General features: G+C 45.5%; 1 protein-coding gene and 1 long non-coding RNA gene across 23 annotated transcripts in view; one reads left to right on the top strand and one right to left on the bottom strand.

The window, feature by feature from the left end:
• The window catches only part of LOC132870726 (protein NLRC5-like), a 930,547-nt gene that overhangs the window by 318,242 nt on the left and 600,115 nt on the right, over nt 1-12,190 (bottom strand). The window lies entirely within an intron of this gene.
• On the top strand, nt 557-2,437 carry LOC132870736 (uncharacterized). The gene is made up of 3 exons (XR_009651196.1): nt 557-726; nt 1,283-1,423; nt 2,107-2,437. It is a non-coding gene; the product is annotated as an uncharacterized LOC132870736 (long non-coding RNA).

The following is a 12,190-nucleotide window of genomic DNA, read 5'->3' as shown; positions in this document are numbered from 1 at the left end:
TTTGTATGTGTTTGTGAAAGAGCCCCCCTTTTTATACCAACACAACTGGAGAATAAGTAGTTCCTTTATTATAGCTGAGGTCCACTGATCACACTGATCCAGTCTTCATCACCATCCCTTTTCCTCTTCCTCCAGGCTACACAGCATTCAACGGTGTTGATTTTGAGGGCACATTCCACGTGAACACAATGACCGACGATGACTATGTGGGCTTCATCTTCACCTACCAGGACTCGTCCAGCTTTGTGGTGATGTGGAAGCAGACGGAGCAGATATACTGGTAAAACCTGCCCTTCACAGCACTGGCTGAACCTGGTCTACAGTTAAAGGTGATTGTTTAAACAGCAGCTGGTAATTACTAAGGGTGCCACAAAAGGGATGCAGTACAGTACAGCAAAGCATAAACAGGAAGCATATCTATTATTTTCCAGACAGTAATAAATGCTGCCTTTATGATGAAATGTTTAGGAAAGAAATAACATTCTAATAATTTTAAAAATATAATGTTAAATGCTGTGTACATTTAATGTCTCTCCCTGGGTCTGTCACTCAGGCAGTGAAGTCTCGTACAGGTCCAGATGAGTATCTGCGTAATGCATTGTGGCACACTGGTGACACACATGGAGAGGTGACCCTGCTCTGGAAGGATCCGAGGAATGTGGGATGGCGTGATAAAACATCGTACCGCTGGAGCCTCAGCCATCAGCCACAGGTCGGCTACATCAGGTAGGAATCAATTCCAAGTCCAACAAGCAAGTCCAAAATAATAATAAACTAAACAATTCCAAACAAATCAAATAAACAAGTCCAACAAACATATGAAAAATGAGTCCAATAAACAAGTCCAAAAAAGCACATGAAATAAACAAGTCTAACAAGCAAATCAGAGACAAGTCCACCATATCAAATGAACAAGTCCAATAAACAAGTCTAACAGACAAGTCAACAAGTTCAACAAATTTGTCAAGGTTTTTTTTTTTAACGTCCTCATATTCAGAGGCAGTAAGTTACAACAGTGGTAACATTGGGAAAGTTACTCATATTTGGACTCGTCTTACACAGGTGCCTGAATTTCATGCAGTTAGGAGGATTTTTATTTATTCCTCCAATAAATTCAAGCTGTCTTTATATAACCCAGCTGTTTTGATAAGTTAGTCTGAACCAGCTGTGTTTTTCATTAAACCATGTTTGTAAGATCCAGGCACATTACTGATAACATGCCCCTGTCATGTTTATTAGATCAGTAGGGTTTGTGGGATTTACTGTGTGTGTTTGTTTTCAGAGTGCGTCTGTATGAAGGCGCTGCTCTGGTTGCGGACTCCGGTGTGGTGATTGACACCTCGATGAAAGGAGGACGTCTGGGTGTTTTTCTGCTTCTCACAGGAGAACATTATCTGGTCCAATCTGAACTATCGATGTAACGGTGAGGACCCCATAGTGAAGCTTTGTTGTATAAGTCACATAACATTTTTTTTGTTGTTTATAGAATAGCAACAGTGTAGCTTAGTGCAAGCTGGAGCTACTAATGTAGTTAACAAGGGAATTTATAAATTTATACACCTTTATAGAGCTGTGAAAGCACCCCAAAAAGATTTGTTGAGGTTCCTGACACTGTATGGTCTCTAAAACTGGATGAAAGGACTTCACAGAGCTAAAAACAGTCATCGCTTCATCTCGAAGCTGAATTACTTTTCTTCCTTAGCACATACTTCATACCAGTGTTCTTTATTTTGTGTGTGTGAAATTTGCGCTGGACCTCTGAGGCGAATATGGCTAATAGGGAACTCACGGACCACGCATCTCAAAAATGAGAATTGTATATATTTTTTTAGAAAGAAAACATGTTAGCTGAGGATTAACAAGAGTAAGGATTATAGCAAAGCAAGAAAGCAAATTTATTTGTATAATGTTCAGGCCAAAATTATGCACTTTAAATTTTCACTTAAAATTCTACAACTGTAATATTAAATATTTCTGATGAACATGATTTGATGTGAAATCTGAAATTTTAATAAAATCTTTGAGTTCAGGTTTTGCCATAAAATCTAAAGTCATGGACTGGGATGATGAGATGCTAATTAGTGAATGTGTGTGTGTTCTCATCAGATACAATCCCAGATGATTTTTACCTCCATCACAAACAGATGAACCTCAGGACGGGAGCATAGATGAGCGTCCATGTCTTTAATCACTGCATCATGCAACCTCAAGATACCACAGTCTGCAGTGTGTGTGCGTGCGTGCTAGTGCTGTATGTGAGCTCATGTCTCTGTGTCTGGATAGTGTTTTATTTCCCCCTTAATCTTATGATTGCTGATTAACTCAGTGTCTGTATTAAACTCAGTATTTAGTCCAGAGAGTCTCACACTGAGGACAGCTAGTATGCAGATGTGACATAATTAATGCTACAGAGTGAAAGCTTCTGTTACAAACACGTTAAAACACCACGACAAATACACTGAACACCACCAAAGCCTAGAGGTGCGTATCTGCTCACCCACAACTTGTACAGCCATCATTTTTATCAGAAATAATATTTCTTTTCAATAACAAACTGAGTTTTAGCTTCAAGTAATCTAGCTTTTGTGAATTTGCCAGCTAGAAATATCCTCAGCCCTACATGCCCCACCCTCTTCTCCTGCTAAACCAATAAAATCACAGGATTTCTGTATTAAAATATGATACTTTTATATTTTATAACACAATAAAACTTCTCACATAATACTCAGATGAGAAGTGGCAAAACTTTTTTTCTTTGTTTTTTTTTCTTCTATTTGACTAGTCCTCATGCTCAAGTTAGTTTCCTGAACTAATTAAACATGTTTTATCACTGAATTTAAAATGCTTCATAAGGTGTAGGGCCAAGGTCAGCAGTTGAGTATAATGCAGTGTAGAGAGCAGTGGCGGCTCCTGAATTTTTTTTCGGGGGGGGGGGGGGCAATTTTCCCGTTATGTCTACACGGACCATAAATGTCCACAGGACTGAAGTAAATTGACCTAGGTAGCAAGTCAATAGTCAACCAAACCCAGAAAAACACCACGGTGACTGGAGCCCTCAGTTTCATCTTTGCCTCGTAGAGCTAACCTGAACACTCCACAAAATTTCATGCATTGGGTGAGCCGGTTTAATATGTGCCTGTTCTTGCTCACTTCATCGTTGTGGCGGCGAACTGCTAGCCTGTAGCCCTCATCCGGTTGTGTAGCGATGTTCACTCTCCCAAAAGCCGAAAATTTCAGGCAGCTGCCCATGTGAATCTTTGATGACTCATGTTTTTTTTATTTTCTCCGACAAATGATGCATGTCCGAAACTCCAGTGACCGTCCAAGCAGTGTTGTCCGTGGAGCCACCTCCAGGGTGGAAGAGTAAGCAGCGGGAGCAGAAAACCGCTGAGGCGTCCTTGCAGCCAGCTCGCCAGGATTTGCGCTGGGACCATGTTGAAGTAAAACCTCGAGTATATGATTTCCCCCCTTGTCGAAATTTGTTTTATGTTTAGATTTGGTCAAGGGGGGGGGTCCAGCTTGTTTTGTTGCCAATTTAGCTCGATTTGATCGCTGACTAAATGGAACTTCTTTTAAGGACCGCACTGAATTGCTTTCCGCATCCACAGACATATAAACATAGACGCCGCATTGAGCCTGGTGGCCCGTTGCTGGGATACGTCAGAGTGTCCGCTATATTTGATGTGGCAAATCTTCCCCGTAAACCAATGCAAGTAAATGGACTGAACTTCATAAAGCCCCTTTCTACAATAATATTTAACTCGATGCCTTTTATTCACCCATTAAGACACACATGTATATATTTGGGAAACAAACAGGCATCAAAACAACACATATAACTTTTAATGTGATGGTTATAAATAGTGTGCGAAATACCCTGTACACTGCAAACTAGCGACAGATACGTGATAGATAGCTCAGGTAAGCTAATCAGTCAACATACCGTAGCAAGCTACCAAAACCTGAGGCCACAATAACCAACCTACAAGACTGAATATGATAAATGATGGAAATAGTGGAAAAATTGGAAATAGTGAATAAAAATAAAAATGTACTGTTTTATTTATTGAGTCACCACACAGACCTACTCTCGTTGAATAAAGTGAGCTGAATGACCGCCAAACTGAGTTCGGCCAGGTTCTAACGTCATACCAAAACAAAATACATCACTGATTCCTTCACATTCATCTCATCTCATCTCATCTCATTCATCTCATTATCTCTAGCCACTTTATCCTGTTCTACAGGGTCGCAGGCAAGCTGGAGCTATGGTGAGTGGTGAAGTGTTCTCCTGGTCCTATTTAAGTGCTGGACTTATGGTGTTTCTAGGGCTGTAGCCAATGGATCTGGAGAGCTGCGAATAGTTGGCTGTCTTTATGCTGTCCGCCTAAGCTCGTTGGGAGCTGCGCTGTTCCGTTATGGTTGCCGTGGTGGACTTCATGCGCTTTATGCGGTTACAACAGACTTGGGTGTTGCGTAAGTCCTGCTGATTGTTGTGAATGTGGAGGCAGTGCTGTTTTGCTTGCCGTGTGTAGCTATTGACCTCTGCCACGCCATTGCTTTGTAGAAACTCGGAAACGTTGTGTGTAGTCATGTAAGAGACTGTGAAATGTGGTGCATCCAATATTTGATTAGCAAGCAGTATGACCAGCTTCAACCAGGTAAGTTTGTATGCCATGTTTACATTAAGTGTTCTTGATACATGCCATTAATACGTCGTGTTTGTTTTCAGAGGTCTAACCCCAATAACCACTGCCGTTTTGCCTGGAGTGAGTGATTGCAGTTATTGTTTGCTGTGGTCCTTTGTTGCTTCTTGTTCGTCACCGTTCCCAGTTTGGTGTGAGAGATCTGTGCTACTGTGGAGCTGAAACCTGTGTGTGTAACTGTTGCTTTGTGTTGTCTTGAGTTTGTGTTTTTGTTTGCTTTAGTTCTATGTGCTTGTTGTATAATGCTGTTTTATATTGTGTTTGAATGTTTTTGTTTTTCTTGTTGTGTGTTTTGCATTTTTATTATTGTCTGTGTAAGCCTATTTTGTCTTGTATGTTTATGCTTATTTTTTTTTTTAGCAAGCAATCCAGTTACTCCAGTAGTGTAATGTGGGACTATCTTTTCCCTTCCTCTAGCTCTCCTCCACCTGGCTCCTATGTGGAGTGATTAGGCTTATAGAGTGCAGATGTAAATTTTCCTTTTCCCTTTGTGTGTATTTGATTTTCTTTATTGTAGTGTTATTGTCTTTAATGTGTTTTTTTTTCCCTTTTATTTGCAGTGTAGGTTGTGGTGACTTTCGGTGTGGTGTGCACTGGTGGTTTTCTGTTTAGTCTGCCTATATAGCTTCTTCTCCTAGGTTTATAGTGAGGGTGGTGGGTGAGTGTGAGGGTGAGTGTGAGGGAGGTAAGGGATGTCCCCCTTTTTAATTAATTGCCATTTGGTGTCTGATTTTAATGAATTCATGGTTAACTATTTATAGTTTTCTAGTTTGTGTGTTTGCCTTGTGTCTCCATTTATAATTACTGTGAATAAATATATTTTGTATTGGCATTTTCCTGTTTGTCTTTTTATTATTCTAGAGTATTTTTGCACATAAGAATCTGTGAAGTTCTTGTCAGTGCTTTAGTCCTGGGGTAGTGTCCCCAGGTGGCGTAGTCGGTAATTTATAGTATCTGCCACTGGTTACAATTTGGCGTAGCCAGCAGGATTGTGCAAAATGGAGTTTTCACAAGGCTGTTAGCTGGTTTGTTTGCTTTTTTTCAAATTTTTTTTATTTTCTTGCCTCTGTTTATATTGTTTGGTTTGTAAGTTTGTGTGTTTGTTTTTTTTTCCTTGTTTATTTGCTGGGTTGTTTGCGTTGGTTATTGTATTGTGTGTGTGTGTGTGTGTGTGTGTGTGTGTGTGTGTGTGTGTGTGTGTGTAGGTTTGTTCTGCTTATTCTTTAAAGGCAAAACGGCAGTGGCGTAACCGGGTTGGAAAACCTCAGCAGTTGGTCTCCATACAAGTAAGTGGTTTGTTTTTTTACTAACATGGCGTCAGAGTTACAGGAACTTAAGGAGCTGGTCCAGCAATTAAAACTGGACAATGAGCGCCTGCGTTGGGAACAGGCAGAGGTTCAGGCTGCACTGTCTAACCTGACAGGTGTGTCAGGTGGTAGTGGGAATAATCGTTCTGCTTCTTCCTCTGCCCCTCAGTCAGCTGTTTCATATGATCGTTTGCTTTATATACCCAGAGAACAGGAGTGCCCCAAGTTCCATGGCCCTGGTAGCATGGGAGTGGCCGAGTGGATCGAAGAGGTACGTGCTAGTATCCGTGCCAGACATCTGAATTCGATAGACCAAGCCGATTTTATTTACGACCATCTGGAAGGTGAGGCTAAGAACGAAATCAAATTTAGGCCTGACTCTGATCGTGAAGATCCAGAGAAAATTCTATCCATTCTTAAAGATCTATATGGTTGTTCCCAGTCTTATGTCTCATTGCAGGAGGCTTTCTTTTCTCGCTGGCAAGGTGAAGGAGAATCTTTGCAGGAATACTCGCATGCTCTGTTTCGCCTTATGGATCAAATAGTAACTAGTGCTCCTGACAGGGTTCCAAATTCAGAGGGTGTTGGGTTTTCCAATGGCTGGCTAAAGTTAGGTAGCCTAGATGGCAAATGAACCTGAAAAGTTTGGGGAGCATGTTCATTATCGCAGTGGCTACCATAATGACCAGGCTGGTTACAACGCCTACAAATCACAGGGTCATTGCGACTTCTCAAACGCGGCCGAGCGGTGTTCTGGATCCGCATGACCTGTTGAGAGAGTTGATTTAAGCTGCTCCTGCTGTTGCTTTAACATAACATGGGGTCATACAAATCACAAATTCAGATGAAAACCCAACACCCTCTGGAGTGCAGAGCCACATTTCAGATGGGGTTAAGTTGGGTTCTGTCGGTGCTAACCAGTCCACTGTATCCCAGGTCGTGGGGGCTTGTCCCCATGTCCCTGTGTGTATTGGTGGCATTGAATTGCAGTGCTTATTGGACACCGGCTCTATGGTTTCCACTATGCCGGAGTCCTTTTTCTTTCAAAATTTTAAGGGATCAATTTATTGACAATGTGCTCGATCTTTCTCTCCGTAGAACTCTGAAACAGTGTTCGTGCCAATCCTCTGCTGACTTTGCTGGAGGTTCGCGACGAGGCCTTAAGGTGGGAGCGAGAGGGGAGAGTGATCGAAGGTAGGCCAAGGAGTTATTCTGTGCCTTCCCTTTGTGCTGCAGTTGCGTCTAGGGCACCCTCTGCTACTTCCACCTTTGAGGCCCGCGAGGGGCCATTTTCTGAGATTTCTGAGATCAAACAAATGTTAAAGCAACAGCAGGAGCAGCTTAATCAACTCTCTCAACAGGTCCTGTGGATCCAGAACACCGCTCGGCCACATTTAAGAAGCCGCAATGACCCTGTGATTTGTAGGTGTTGTAACCAGCCTGGTCATTATGCTAGCCACTGCGATAATGAACGCGCTCCCCAAACTTTTCAGGTTCATTCGCCATCTAGGCTACCTAACTTTAGCCGGCCATCGGAAAACCCAACACCCTCTGGAGTGCAGAGCCACATTTCAGATGGGGTTAAGTTGGGTTCTGTCGGTGCTAACCAGTCCACTGTATCCCAGGTCGTGGGGGCTTGTCCCTGTGTGTATCGGTGGCGTTGAATTGCAGTGCTTATTGGACACCGGCTCTATGGTTTCCACTATGCCGGAGTCCTTTTTCTTTTAAAATTTTAAGGAGCAGCTTCAGACCTGTAATTGGTTGCAGTTGAAGGCAGCTAATGGACTTTCCTTACCTCGGCTATGCCGAGTTTGATGTTTCTGTTTTTGGTAAGGTCATTCCCAGGCGAGGCATATTGGTGGTGAAGGATGGCCCGACTGCCATTCTGCGTCCTGGTGTGCATGGTGTCTTGGGGATGAACATTATCACCCAGTGCTATGAGGAATTGTTTAAACAACATGGCTTTGCTTTGTTCGATGCTTCAGGAAGTCCACCTGTGGCGGAGGTGTGGCGGCAAGCTTTTCAAGCTTGCCATACCTCGCCACCAGAAGAACGTCGGGCAGGTGTAGCGAAGGTCAGAGGAAGATATCCTATCTATATACCCGGGGGCACGGTGCGTTTAGTGCCAGCTACTTGTGCTCAGCAGTTCTCGGTCCAATCCTGTACGGTACTTTTTGAGCCATCCAATAGGCTAGATGCCCAATCTGTCGATGTGATAGTACCATCCACTGTAGTGAAGGTTGTCAGGGGTACAGCTTATATTCCCGTGGCCAACGTTGGCACTTGGACTGCCAAATTGTACCCTAGGTCTGTACTAGGCTGTTTGAGTACTGCCCAGGTGGTTAGCCTACCCCCTGGGATTTGTGAAGTGGTGGAGCCAGCAGTTGGGTCTGCTGCGGTTGTTCATGCCCAGGAACAACAGCCAGATAAGATTGAGGCCTTGATCCAGGCGATGGACTTATCAGCCCTTTCGGAGTTGGAACAAGGGAAAGTGCGGGCATTATTGCAGAAGCACAAGTCTGTTTTCTCCATGCATGAAGGTGATTTTAGGTTGTACTGATCTGATCCAACATGAAATTCCTCTCCTTGACAATGCCCCATTTGCCAGCGCTATTGTAGGATTCCACCCTCTGATTATGAAGCTGTGAAATCTCATTCACCAACTGTTGGAGGCTCGTGTGATAAGGGAGAGCTGTAGTCCCTATGCTTCACCGATAGTGTTAGTGAGGAAGAAGGACGGCAGTTTAAGGCTTTGTGTGGACTATCGTCAGCTTAATAGCAAGACTCGTCGTGATTCCTTTCCTCTGCCTCGAATTGAAGAATCGCTGGACGCACTGTGTGGGGCCCGCTGGTTCTCAACTATGGATCCTAGCCAGCGGGTACAATCAGGTTCCCGTCGCCGAGCCAGATCATATGAAAACAGCCTTTTGCACTCCATTTGGCCTCTTCGAATTCAATCGAATGCCTTTTGGTTTGTGTAATGCCCCGAGCACTTTTCAGCGACTCATGGAGCACATGTTCGGAGCTCAACACTTTGAGACTCTCTTGCTTTACCTTGACATTATCGTGTTTTCCGCATCCGTGGATCAACATCTGGAACGGTTAGATTCTGTGCTTACACGTCTTCATCGAGAAGGTCTCAAGGTGAAACTTTTTTTTTTTTCAGGCAGAAGTGTGCTACCTTGGACATGTCATCTCCAAGGATGGTGTATCCACCGACCCCGATAAAGTGGCTGTGGTGGCCACTTGGGCGCTTCCCCAAAGTGTAGCAGAGTTGAGATCCTTAGGTTTTGCCAGCTATTATCGCCGCTTTGTAAAGGGGTTTGCTAAGGTGGCTGCACCCCTTCATCGACTTGTGGCAGAAGTAGGTAAGGGCAATTGGGGCCGTCGTATCCCGTTACAAGGTGCTTGGTCTGAGTTATGTTCCCAAAGCTTCGAAAAACTGCCTGGTGAGTGCACCTGTGCTGGCATATGCGGATTTCTCACGCCCCTTCATCCTGGAGGTGGACGCGAGCCATAGTGGCTTGGGGGCAGTACTGTCCCAGGAGAAGGATGGTCAAGTGAGACCTATTGCATATGCCAGCCGAGCACTTAGTCGCTCGGAACGGAAGATGTCCAACTACAGCTCTATGAAGCTGGAATTCCTGGCCCTGAAATGGGCTATGGCAGACAAGTTTAGGGAATACCTTTTGGGGCACAAGTGTGTTGTGTGGACCGATGATAATCCTCTCAGTTACTTTCGAACAGCTAAACTCGGTGCCACTGAGCAGCGTTGGGCTGCTCAGTTAGAGGTGTTTGACTATTCAGTTAAGTATCGGTCTGGGCGGATTAATAGGAACGCTGATGCCCTGTCTCGGCAACATCCTCCTGGCTCTTCTCCAGCTCCTGTTACCGGCATTGGCACTTCCCTCCCGGTAGCGTTGCAACAGTCCATTGGATTGGGCCGCCCTGCCCCGGTGTTGCAGAATACTGTTTCTGCCTTGCCGGTCCCCTCTGGCCTTGATCTAACTGCCCTCCAGAGTGCTGATCTGGTTATCAGCACTTTTGCCTCCTTTTGGAGGCTTGGGAGGCGACCTAGCAGCCAGGAATGTAAAGCGTTGTCTAGACGCATCCTTGAATTGTTGCGTCAGTGGGAGAGAATAGTGGAACGCGATTCTGTCCTGCATCGTCGGGTTTGTCGATCTGATGGGGGTGAGGACATTTGGCAGGTGCTCTTCCCAGCCGCTTTGCGTGATGAAATCTTGCAACAGTTGCACCAAGGTCACGGACATCAGGGGGTAGAGAGGACTACGGAGCTGGTTCGGGCCCGGTGTTATTGGCCAAGGATGTATGAGGACATCAAAGAGTGGTGTTGGCGCTGTGAGCGCTGTACCCTGGCAAGGACCGATGCATTGGGGAAGGCACCCATGGGCCACCTGGTGGCCGCCAAACCTAACCAGGTTTTGGCAATAGACTTCACCTTGTTGGAGATGGCTCGTGATGGGAAGGAACACGTGTTGGTTATGACGAATGTGTTCTTGAAGTTCACTCAAGCAGTGCCCACGTCTGACCAGAGAGCTTCCACTGTTGCTGGTATTTTGGTGCGTGAGTGGTTTTATAAATTTGGCATCCCGGCCCATATACATTCGGACCAGGGGAGGAATTTTGAGAGTGCGCTGGTGCACCAATTGTGTCAACTGTATGGAATAACTAAAACTCGTACCACGCCAGATCACCCCCAAGGGAACGCCCAATGTGAGTGTTTCAATAGAACCCTACACGGTCTTCTTTGTGCACTGCCTGCATTGAGTAAAGCAGAGTGGCCTCGTTATTTACCACAAATTCTCTTGTTATAATACAACTGTACATCAGACTACAGGAGAGTCCCCCTATTTACTGATGTTTGGACAGGAGCCCAATCTGCCGGTTGACTTTCTGTTGGGGAGGGTCCCTGCTCAGACTGCAGGGACAGTGATTGGGTTCTAGAACATAGAGGGCGCCTACAGGTGGCCTTTGATGGGGCCTGGGACCGTATTGAACTGGCTGCATGTCTTTGTAAGGAGAGACATGATCAGAAGATCTTTGATCACCCGCTCGAGGAGGGCCAGGTGGTTTATTTGCGTAACACCAGTGTACACGGTAGGAATAAAATACAGGATGCATGGAGCCCCACTAAGTATGTCGTGCTGAAGGCGCCGGCTCCAGGGGGGTGCATTTATTCTGTTGCCCCACAGGACCAGCCGGATGGCATCAGGCATGTCCATAGGTCCATGCTGAAGGCAGTGTGGCCTTCAGCTACGGCGGAGCTGCTAGCACCTGCCCCGCCCATTCAGGGAGGGCCTTAGAGGAGGAATCGGGGCATTGGGTGGCATTGCAGCTTCATAGTGAGGGTGTCCCATTGCATCCGACAACGCTTGAGGTTCCATCTGAACCACTGCCCCCTGGGGGGGGTGGACAGTGATGTGGTCTCAGTACCTAGTGCCCTGGAGGTGGTTGCTCCAGGTGATTCTGGCCAGCAGGTTTCCTCTTTGGATGAATCCTATCTGGCCAAGGGGGTGCGCCGCAGTAATCGGGAGACGGCAGGGAAGCATACAAACATCCACCACCTTCCCCGGTCAGTAATACCCCCTGGCCGAACCCACAGAACCTCAGTTTTCTTAGGAAGCAGGTATAGTTCTCCGGAAGTTTTTTTTTTTTTTGGTATGTTGTCAGGGCGACGACACAAAGCGGGGGATAGATTGTAACCGGGAGAGCGCGGATGGGGGCGGAACTATGGTGAGTGGTGAAGTGTTCTCCTGGTCCTATTTAAGTGCTGGACTTATGGTGTTTCTAGGGCTGTAGCCAATGGATCTGGAGAGCTGCGAATAGTTGGCTGTCTTTATGCTGTCCGCCTAAGCTCGTTGGGAGCTGCGCTGTTCCGTTATGGTTGCCGTGGTGGACTTCATGCGCTTTATGTGGTTACAACAGACTTGGGTGTTGCGTAAGTCCTGCTGATTGTTGTGAATGTGGAGGCAGTGCTGTTTTGCTTGCCGTGTGTAGCTATTGACCTCTGCCACGCCATTGCTTTGTAGAAACTCGGAAATGTTGTGTGTAGTCATGCAAGAGACTGTGAAATGTGGTGCATCCAATATTTGATTAGCAAGCAGTATGACCAGCTTCAACCAGGTAAGTTTGTATGCCATGTTTACATTAAGTGTT

Source organism: Neoarius graeffei, chromosome 22, assembly GCF_027579695.1.
Source record: "Neoarius graeffei isolate fNeoGra1 chromosome 22, fNeoGra1.pri, whole genome shotgun sequence".
NCBI lineage: Eukaryota > Metazoa > Chordata > Actinopteri > Siluriformes > Ariidae > Neoarius > Neoarius graeffei.
The sequence above is the reverse complement of the archived record's forward strand: the minus strand, read 5'-3'. Positions and strand labels throughout refer to the sequence as shown.